This window comes from Antechinus flavipes, chromosome 5, assembly GCF_016432865.1.
Source record: "Antechinus flavipes isolate AdamAnt ecotype Samford, QLD, Australia chromosome 5, AdamAnt_v2, whole genome shotgun sequence".
In the NCBI taxonomy this organism is placed as follows: Eukaryota; Metazoa; Chordata; class Mammalia; order Dasyuromorphia; family Dasyuridae; genus Antechinus; species Antechinus flavipes.
In genome coordinates, this window is record NC_067402.1 from 201,592,380 (window position 1) to 201,603,645 (window position 11,266).

Sequence of the window (11,266 nt, forward strand, 5' to 3'; positions counted from 1 at the left end):
GGCCCCAGCCCTTCCGCCCCTGCCCCTCTCCTTTCCCGCGCCCCGCCCCACCCTGCTTCGCGCCCGCGGCTCTCAGGCTCCGGGGCCAGGAAGCCCTCGCTTCCTTTGAGCTTTGGTTCTTTGCGGCTGGCGGTGCTATGAGGCCTACCCTTGGCCTTAGCCAGTGGCCGCCGGGGATCCGAGAGGCGGACTGGTCCCCGGGGAGAGGGACACGGCCGTTAGAGAAATTGCGAAAGCGATCCAAAATGTGGTTATTTCTGATCTGCCTTTTTAATACATATACCTTTTTAAATTAGCTGCGCTAGCAACATTTTGGCAATTTAATACTGTTGTGCAAATTCACCTTTCCCTGCCCCTGGGTAACTTAAAAGAATTGCAGAGTTATTACAGATCCGCAATGAGGACTAAAGAACCTCTCCCTACTGGAAGTTTCCTATACCCATAAACTCAGGTCTCAAACGGGAAAACCATGGAGTTATTTCTCCTACCTTTCGATAATAACCTTTATCTCAACTTATTTTCTATCTATAAGAATTTCCTTTGAGGCAATTTTTTTTTTTTTTGTCCAAACAGCACAGAAGACCCACATATATCATAAATTAATGAGATACAGGAGACAGCCGTTTGCGTTTTATGGGTTCAATTCAAAACAAAATAAAAACGATGAGATTTGTCCAAGATGGTTAGACAGACATCCCTGGGTATCACTGCAGAGTGGACAACAGAGTCCTTGGGAAACCCCCTGGAGTTCGATAGTGTTGGGTGCAGATGTCTACTTCGGGCAAAAATCCCGGGGATTTCAGCCAAAGCAGAGGCAGTTTTACCTGAGTAAGGATCTCAGATCCAAACCATATTTATACATGGCTTCCTTTTAGGGAACAAGAATTACAGGTATGTTAATGATAATAAATCTCTACTCCTGGTTTCTGCCTTTAGGCAAAGAAAGATCCAGAAGTGACTAGCAAAGCCAAAAACATAATTTTCTTGTGGAATAGGCATAGCTTTGGTTGAAAAGGAAACGAGGAGGTTGGGGGTGGGGGGGAGGGAGGGTGTCATGTTACTGCTGTCATTTCTCTCTTTACAAATGAAAAGGTAAACCATAACATACCGGATCAATCTTCTTTGGTAGGAGAAAAAAGTTGAGAAAATTATGGGGGTGGGAAAACAAATACATCTTTTGGGAAATTAAAGATTGGCTGTAATGTTCTTTAGGAGTGAAGTTGGAGATAAAGCTAAAAAAGGGTAGCTGAGGGGTAGATTGTGGTAGACCTTGAATGTTGAATAAAGAAATGGAATCATATTACAGTTTCTTTTTTATATAATGGCAATGTTTTTCTCCTATGGATTAATTTGTAAGTTTTTCTAATTCCTATTTTACTATTCAATGACATGAAAAAATATAACACACACTTCCTTTTTTTTAAGTTATTTTTGAGTGTTCAGTACATAGTTCATAGTGGTAATAAAAATGGGGATCTCATATGCAAATATTTAGCTATTTCTATTCTTTTCCCCTTGGAAAAGAAATAAAAAAATTAGTAAGAAGTTACTTATAATTTGAATTTCCAACAATTATTAAAAACTGGCCCACTGCCCTGTCTCTTTGCAAAGTGACAAAAAGAAAAAAAAAAAAATCCTAGAGGAAAGAAGGAATTTATAATATATGTAACATGAAATAATAAAAATCTTTCTTGCACTTTCAAAGACTGCTTTAAAATGAAGTAATTTGTCCTGAGAGAGAAAACTGACAAAGAAAGTGTAATGGATTGTTCCAGCGAGCATTCAAAGATGGACTGGTGGGATCCCCGTAGCAACTTTGGAGGACTTCTCTGGCTCGACATTGGAAGGCTTTGAATGTTGAGAGTATTTCTATATTGGCCTTGAAGCAGGAAAAGGTAATGACTCAGTGCACCTTAAAAGGAATTATCCATCCCTCTGCCTTTCTTTGCCATCTACTCGATAGGTGGCAAATAGTTTTCTCTTCTACTCCACCCTTTCCCATTCGGGTGGAGGAGGCAACTCGTGCCCTTTCTCCTACTTGGGAAGAAATGGAAACTTGAAGTGTTCTCTAGCCCCTTAGAGCAAGGGGCCTCAGCAAGAAGAGCTGAGCCTGAGCCTGAACCCTGAGGGCTCCCCTTTCCTGCACCACCCTTCTTCCTTTTTTTGCTTTGTTTCTTAGGATTGTCAGCATCAGTCATGAAGGCAACCTTATGAGTTCAAGAGGGCTGGAGAGCTGGGTCCCTTAGTGCTGACTGGACCTTAGAGAGAAGGACCCAAGTTCTCCAATAAAGTGTTGATCATCAGGATGATGGTCCAAATATTCTTTTGACCTGCAAGATGGTTTAGACCTCCAGGGAAAGTTTAGGCAGTGCAAAGGTAAAATCCAAAATAAAAATTTAGCAGTCCCATTTTCTGTTATATACTTAATATCTCATACTCTCCCAAGATTGTATATCAGTCACTACTAGATTCTGCTTCCAGTCAGGGTCGGAGCTCTTTTTTGTCTCTTGAACTCTGGCATAACTCATTTCTGCCTTACTGCTCCAAGATAACTGATAGTTGCAAGTTGCTTCTCAGTCCTAAAAGGGGAATATTGTCCCTGTGAACTACAAATCCCCAGTTGTCAAACCAGACTTGTGAGTTCCTTGATGTTTGGTATAGCACTGACAAATAAATGCAGGGGAGAGAAAACACTGAGCTTAGGAGTTTTTATTCTATCAGAGATAACTCTTAGGAGTGATGGTCAGTGGGATGTTTTGTTTTGGAAAGTCAGAGTGAGTAAAGCCACTAGGGGGTAGGTTGACACCCTTTTTTCGGTAACAATAGCAGTATGATGTTCTAGCAATGGAAAAGGATGAGAGAAAGGCATATGAGAAGCTGGCAAGAAGATGTTAGGAATAATAAAGAAACTTACCTGGGGGTAGCCAAAATATAGCAAGCTCTCTGAAGCATTAATTGATCAAGTGGTAGGAGAGAATAGGAGTCTGATCTAGGCAGCAAGGAGGCTAGCAAAGCCAAAGAAAAAGTATCTGTAGCTTTGTATCCTGTACATCCTTAGACAGGATAGGTACCTAATAAAAATTTATTGAATGGAGTGAATGAATTTTCACAGCAATGCAATAGTATCCTTTATGAATAAAAGAATGGCTTTTCTATTAGATGTTATAAGGTCCCTTCAGGCCAGCTAGATGGCACAGAGGAAGATGAGTCTCCTTGAGTTCAAATCCAACATTAGCTGTGTGACCCTGGACAAATCACTTCACCCTATTAGCCTCAGTTTCCTCATCTCTAAAATGACATGAAGAAAGAAATGGCAAACCATTCCAGTATCCTTGCCAAGAAAACCCCACAAGGAGTTGGGAAGATGACTGAAATGACTAAACAAGACAAAAGATCCCTTCCAGCTCTAAATCTTATTATCATAAGTCCAGAAATTCCCTAGTAATAATATTATAGATTATTTCATCTCAGCCTTATAACAATTCAATGAGATAGTACTCTTAAAAATTCTTATGTCCACTTTATAAGTGAGAAAATTGAGGCTGAAAGAGGTTAGTTGACTTGCCCATGGTAATATAGCTACTGTCAGAAGCACTATTTGTGTCCAGGTCCATGCTGTGTCTCCATTGAGAAAAAAACTAAAAATGCTCAGATTTCAATTCAGAATAGTCAATTTTCATAGTATGATGAAGTACAAGAAACTACAGAAGTCAATGTATCTCAGCAGGCATAGATAATAAATGGTTAAATATTAAAATAAAGGAATTCCTTAAATGCCCCCAAATGAATCAAGTGTTTATACAAAATCCTTTAACCTTGGAAAAACAGCTAGTAAAACAAAGTTAGTGCTTAAAATTGAAATATAATTCCAAAATATTTCTTATAGTTTCTTAAATATCATCTGCATTTGATTTGTAAATGAAGAAAATATATCAACATTGAATTTATATATATGTGTGTATGTTCATTTATTATATCAGTTTTAATTTCTGTTAAGTCAAAAATAAGATCATGAAATAAGTGTTGCTTATGTGCATTATAAATACATTTGACACAGAGAAAGATAAATACTTTATTATTAACTGCATAAAACTGGCTTCTACTATCCTTTAATACTTCAGCTTATCCATGGATGCCATATAACTTATTTTTAAATATTATCATCCTATTCATTTCTCATCCAATTTCTCTCAATTCTGGACCCCGTATTGAATAAGAGAAGAAATGATAGATTGGATTTGGTAAATTTGCAGCACTTTCAGTGATTCCAAGCTATTCTGTGATATAACACTTTTTTACAAGTTACTGCTGACCACCATCTATTTCTTGGATGTTTTCTGTGTGTGTTTTTGTAACACTGATTTTCTTAGTTCTTCTTTCACCTGCTTGAATGCTCCTCAGTCTCTGTTCTGAACCTTTCATTCTAGTCACCCAGGTTCACAACTTCAGTTGTTATCCTTAACTTCTCATTCTCATCAACATATCCAGACAGTTATTTGCCAAATAGTGTTATTTATGCCTTCATAGTTGTACCTCTCATATATAGTTCTTTTTCTCCATTTGATGATGGAGTCATTACCTTAAGTCATATTGTCATTACCACTCACTTGGCCTAAATTTCTCCCCACTCCAATTTATCTACCACATATCACCAAAGTGATTTTTCCTGAAGCACAGGTCATACATACCATGTTATCCTCCCAACTCAACAAACTCCAGGGTTGTTTTTTTCTTTTTTTTTTTTTTAAATCCCCACCTTAGGATCAAATAGAAATTAATTTGGCATTTAAAGTTCTTTACAAACTTATCCCATTTTACTTTTCCAGCCTTTTTACACATTATTCCTCTCCATACATTCTAGTGTTCAGTCATAATATCTCATTTGATGTCCTTCATACATGATACTCCCAAGGTCCCTCTCTGTGCCTTTGCATAGGCTCGAAGAAAGGGGTGTTTTCATCTAGTTAAAGGAACTAGATGAAAGACTAGGCTCAAGCACCACTTTCCATATAAGGTGCTTCCTGTTTCTCCTACATATTAATGCTTTCCCCTGCAAAGTTACCTCTCCCACATTTTATACTTGTTATCTTGTGTTTGGGAGGGCTAGATTTCTGCCCCCTACTTATTTTATCATTTTTTCCCCAAAAAGCTGGGACAATTTATTGTCTTATGTAGTTTTCGTTTATGATTTCTTAAAATATAGATCTGAAAAAAAGCCCATTGTGATTCAAATGGAGATAGTTGACTATGCCTTAAAACCCAGATCACTCTAACTTTCACTGGTCAGTAATAAGTCCAGCTCTAGTGTCTCTTGCTCATTGTTTGAATTTTGAATGTTGGAAGTGAGTGAGGGCTTTTGCTTCAGACAAACTGGGACCTGGGAAAGATCTTAGCTCCAAAGGCCAAGGTCTCACACTGAACTCTTTCTTGTTTGGGGTTTGTTGTTGTTTAGAGAGAATAGGAGTTAAGCGATTTTTCCCAGGGTCACACAACTAATTACTGTCTGAGGCAGATTTGAACTCAGGTTCTCCTGACTCCAGGACCCATTCTTTATCCACCGAGCCACATAACTGCCACTTTTCCACCTCATCCTAGGCCAAGTTGTCTTGACATATATCTTACCACTAGACTCAGGTGACTGGAGGGGAGAGTAAGGCCATAAGACTTTGCACTCTGTCTCCATTAAAACCAGTCCAGTCAAAAGTCAAGATATTATCCTTGTGAGAACAAATTGGTTCTATTTTAAGGGGAGAGAGGTTCAGAGTACATCTTGACGAGAAGTGAATAAAATTACTTAGAAGATATTCGACTAGGTAATCTCTCAAATTTATTCTAAATCTAAATCCTATAATCCTTGGTGGCAGCATGTTATATTGGAGGGGTCCCTGAGTCAGAATATACATCCTAGCTCGGACATGCCAGCTATGTGGCCATGGAAAATTCACTTCATTTACTTTGTACTTTGATTTCATCATATGCAAATTGAGTCTAATACAATATTCACTATGAATCTCACAGATTTGTTGTGAAGAAACATTGTCAATCTTTAGGAGATAAAGAAATGGATTTTTGGTTTTTTTTTTTTTTTTTTAACTTTTTGATTTCTACAATGAACTCCCTAGCACAATACTTGCCTAGTACTGTGCCTAGACCCAGTAAGTACTTAATAAATGATTATTGACTGATTTTTTGACTTTGACAAATTTACTCTTCATAAAGAACACTAGCTTATAAAGAATAAAATTAGTACTTATAAATCTATATAAATCCCAAATTATGACAGTAGGCATAAATAAACCAATTAGCATCATGAAAAAAGACATTGACTACATACAACAAATGGGATAAGTTCTATCATAGATATAGGTGTAGTGTTGAGCCATTAAAGTTAAATTCAGAATTTGTAAGAAAGAATGGTAATGAGAAAAAGATGTGACATACAATTAAGTAGATTTAACTCTTCAATTAAATGACTGAGAGTCACTATTGTATAGTGGATAGAACACTGGGTCTTGAAGACAGGATCAAGTCACATCTCTAACATACTATGTGATCTTGCTCAAGGTCTTCAACCTCTTGTATTCTAAGTAGCTCTCTAAATACATAAGTTGCAGAGAATGCTAACCTGCATAGATAGAAGCAATTTCCTTTTCTAGGAATCCTCTATACCAGTGAAATTATAGATACAGTCCTTATCCCTATAAACAATGAAAATCAAAAAGGGGAAATTTACAATGACATTGATATCTACTATTAATTCCATCTAGATATTAAAGCAATACAAATTAATTGCCACAAAAAGGAAGCCAAAGACTCCAGAAAAGATTTTACCTCCTTGCCAAATACAGATAGCTAACAAAAGCAGCACTGGATTAAAATATAAATACATCTGTAAAATCTGAAGAAAGATGATAAATAATTATGAACAATATTATCATACAGCAGAGAGAAGCGGTAGAGAGTCAACCAGTCTAAAGAAGGCTTGGCAGGATATATAATTAAGCAAAGTCATCCCAAAGGCATTCAAGAATGAAAATAGAGAAATGGAAAAGATTTGCAAAAATTATTACAACAAACTATTTTCTCCATCAAAGACAGTAGAACCACCACACTTAGATTTGAACATTACAGTCCCTGAGATGCTTACACTGGAATTTTAAAATGGTACTAAAGAAAATAAATTTAGGAAAAGCAGCAAGATCATATCAATCATACAAGGTAACCCAAAAGTCTTATTTGCAATATTACTAAGATTTTTGGGACATCCTTTATCTTGGAAACATCTGATCTAGAGACCATAAATTTGTGCAAAGTAGGTTTTTAATAAATGTTAGTTGAATATTGATTAAATTTATATCTCCCTTTTTCATTTTAAAATTGCTTTTTTGTAACTCCACTTCAATTACTTGTTTCCTATGACTCAGTTTTTGTCCACCTCTGTACAGATATACTTACTCCTAGTAAAATTGGAATCTTTTTTAATTACTTTATTACAAAAGGAGGTACAGAATTTTATGGTTTGGAGGGCTAGGCTAAGATTCAGTTCTAAAGTGACTTTGGCAACTAGTGATACAGAATATTTGACCTTCATACTTACATAGTTACTGGCTGTATTGTGGGAAATCCTGGAGAAAAAGCAGGATGAAGATCTGAAGATCTATGGATTAATTTAGATTTTAAAAAACATTGAATTTGAATTCATATTTTAGAATTATTGCAATATATGATTTTTGTCAATTTACATGACAATATATAACTATACTATTATTAATTTTGTATTATATTTGTTTTTAGTTATTTTGAAACTCTGAAGAACTATAGTGTGTACTGTGAAGTGATGACTTCTGACATTGGAGTAAATCTCCCTATAGAGATTGTAAAGTCTTCTTTACCCAGTGCTAAGACTTTAGTTCTAGCTCTGCCAACCTGTTGTCTTTTTGGTATTACCAAATTTTTCCAATTAAAAACAAGTACCCTTAGGTGGAGAAGGTAGACGTCTATGTAGCTAGAAAACTGAAACACAAAGGTTTTAAGAATTTCAGGGCGTCTGGAATAGAACATCTCTAGCAACTACGGCATCTGAAACCTAGTCTAGTATTTATTTCCCTATCAATGAAATGAAAGAATGAGTAAATAAAAATAAATTTATGAAGCCCGTTCTTTGTGCCAAGTATGGTCTTACTGCTATGGTTACAACAGAAGTATAAACAGTTCCTGTCCATAAAGAATTTGTAGTCTAATTGGGGAGACAATACACATATGAGAATTATGACCAGAAAGAGGCACTTTGGTTCCAGAGATGGTTAAGCGGAGCCATGGGGAAACAAACTGATATATTCCATCTAGGAGCAATAGCAAGATAGATTTGATCTTGGTTCTAGATCTAGTAGAAGGCTGAAAAGTCAAGGAGACTTATCTTTCTGAGTTCAAATCTGGCTTCAGATACTAGCTGTGTGACCCTGAGCAAGTGATCTAACCCTGTTTGCAAAATGAGCTGGAACAGGAATTGACAAACCATTTTAGAATCATTGCCAAGAAAATCTCAAATAGAACCACAAAGAGTCAGACATGGCTGAACCAAAAACTAGATCTGGTTGGGAGGAGGTAGAAGGGTATATGCAATAAAAACAAGTCAGCAAGGAGAAGGTTGGAGAGAGGGAAGTAAAGTGAAATGTGACTGGGCTTTATCAGAAATAATGGTAGATCACAAGCCTTCAGATTTATGGGTACATATATATTGGAGTCCTATCAGTGAATGTAAACTGTTGAATATAAACTGACAAAATCTTCTATGTATTAAGTCAAGCGTAGTGAACCAAATGGGATAGATATCATTTTAAGAGTCATCCTAAAGAATATCTGTTCACACAAAATGGAGAACAGTTAATTCTAGCCTTGGGAAATATTTTGAGCCCTCTGCTTGTTCATCATCATTAACATCATCCAAGAAAGATTTTTTTTTAAGTGACTAGGCTATTTATAAAAGTAAAATAAAAAACACACAAATGAGAATTTTCCTTGATAACTTATTCCTTCAAATCCAGATCACAGTTATTTAATCTGGCCCTTATTTTGGGTACATTTACCCAAGAAATAAATGTACTTAGCTAGAATGTTATTGGTAATAATCTTTGACTTTGCTCAGAAATTAGATAACTCTGTAGTGCTTCTGATCAGATACACTTTGGTACTCACTGGTTCAGTTTGCTAGAAATTAAGTAATTACCTTGTCTCTTGCACTCTAGCACAATGACCTCAGTGTTAGAATACCTGAATAAGTAGTTGTGCCTCAAAATGACCTTGTTAAAATTGTGAATCAGATTGTCAAGTAAAAAAAGTTTCCCAATTCCCAGCCCAACCATGCTTTTGAAACAAACTAAAAGGGAAAAGTTATACCGCTTCTGGATATATTCAAATGATCCCTGATTCTTAAGATGTGTTGCAATGGAATCCAACAGGAAGTCAAAACAAAGTAGCTAATATTTATGCAACTTGGTCACTCTTTAGGCTTATCATAGCATAGTATTTTAGTGGGAAATGACCCTTGAGGACCAGTTCCAGCATTTTCCAAATGAGAAAGAAAATTAAGGGCAAAGAAGCTTCAATTACTTGCTCAGTCATATAGTGACGTTTTTGTCACAGTGACATTAAGTGGTAAGAGCTAGGATTTGAAACCAGATGTCCATCACTTTTTCCATATCAGCTTTCAGGCCAGAGTTTTTCCTAATGTCACCTCCACACCACAGTGAGGTATCAGAATAAGACTTTAGTAAAAGACATATGAAACAATGAGAAAACAACACCATATATATTTAAAGGACTTTAATATTTATATAAAGTACCCCCCCCCCAAAAAAAAGAAGAAGGTTTGTATAAAAGGAAGGTGATTGAGAAAATCAAACAACTCACTCCACCCCATTTAATGTTAGGGATAAAATGCTTAATTAATTATCTCAGGCATAAACCAGTGTGAAAAATTTTGGATGTTATTAAATAAAATGAAATAATTGAAAAGTCTAATTCTAATTTGCTGAAGGATTTACTGAGGCTTCAAAAATAGTTGGAATTAGGAATTTCTAAGAGAGCTGAGCCTGGAAGGAGAGCATTTCAGCAAACTGCTAAGAGGGAACTGCTTGGATGAAGAGAAGCTTCTGCCTTCCCCAAACCTTTCTCCTAAATTCAGGAACTTTTGAGTTTTGAAGGATCCCAAGAATGGTGGGCTTCCCATAGCCCCATCAGTGCCCTAGTGGTAACCCTGGGACATGTGATGGCAGTGTCTGTTTTGGTTCCACAAGGAGCCCAACGAAGAAGCTACAGCATGCTTAAAGGCAACTTCTTCAGCCCTTCAGGAATGAGAGTTACCCCTTTTCCCTATATACTCTCTGATGGAGCTCACTTTCCCCTAGACTGTATATGCATTTGTAGGAAAGAGTGCATTTTAAGTCAACTGTTCTTATTGAACCTTCCCTTCTTAAAAATAAATATTCTTTTCTGAAAGTTACTTAAATGACTAAAATGATTCTCAAATGATAATCTTGGGGAGAAGTGCATAGGTGTGGGACAAAGCTGATAGTGTTAGAGAATAACTATGGAGAAAAGAGTAGCCATTGAACTCTGAGGGAGAGAGGTAACTCTTCTCCAGGACCTAAAACTCATCTGTGAAGAAGATAATTGAAATAAGGAGCCTCAAAGCATATAACTACATATACAAAGTACTTTTCCTAGAACAATTCTGTTATTCTCATTTTACAGATTAGAAAGTTGAGACCCCTAGTCTTGAGCATAATTTGACACACACAAAAAAAACTTTTTGAATTTGTGTGCAAAGTTCTTTCCATTACTCCAGTTACTTCTCATACCTATTATATGGACTATAACTGTAGAAGTTGAAGAGAGAGATCAAAGTAGGGTAGATTTTATAGTAGAGAAAGTACTTGCTCTCTGGCATTAAGAAAAGTCCTGAAGCAGGAGGGAGCAGGAGGTTTGTGGGGGACCATAAGGAGACTGCTCTGATAGTTGCTAAGTGTTGGCGTCAGGAAATATACTAACAGAAAAGGATAGCTTCCTCTACCTCCACATCCTATTACAAAATAGAAAACTTTTGGAAAACTACAAAGGGTTAAAAATCCCATGATTTACCAAAATAGAAGTAATTCCTCAGGAAAAATATTAAAAGAAAAAAAAATCTTTTTCTACCCAGCTTCCTAAGGTTCAAAGAGAAAGAGCAACCGGTCATCAGATCCATCGTCCTAAATGGTCTTATTAT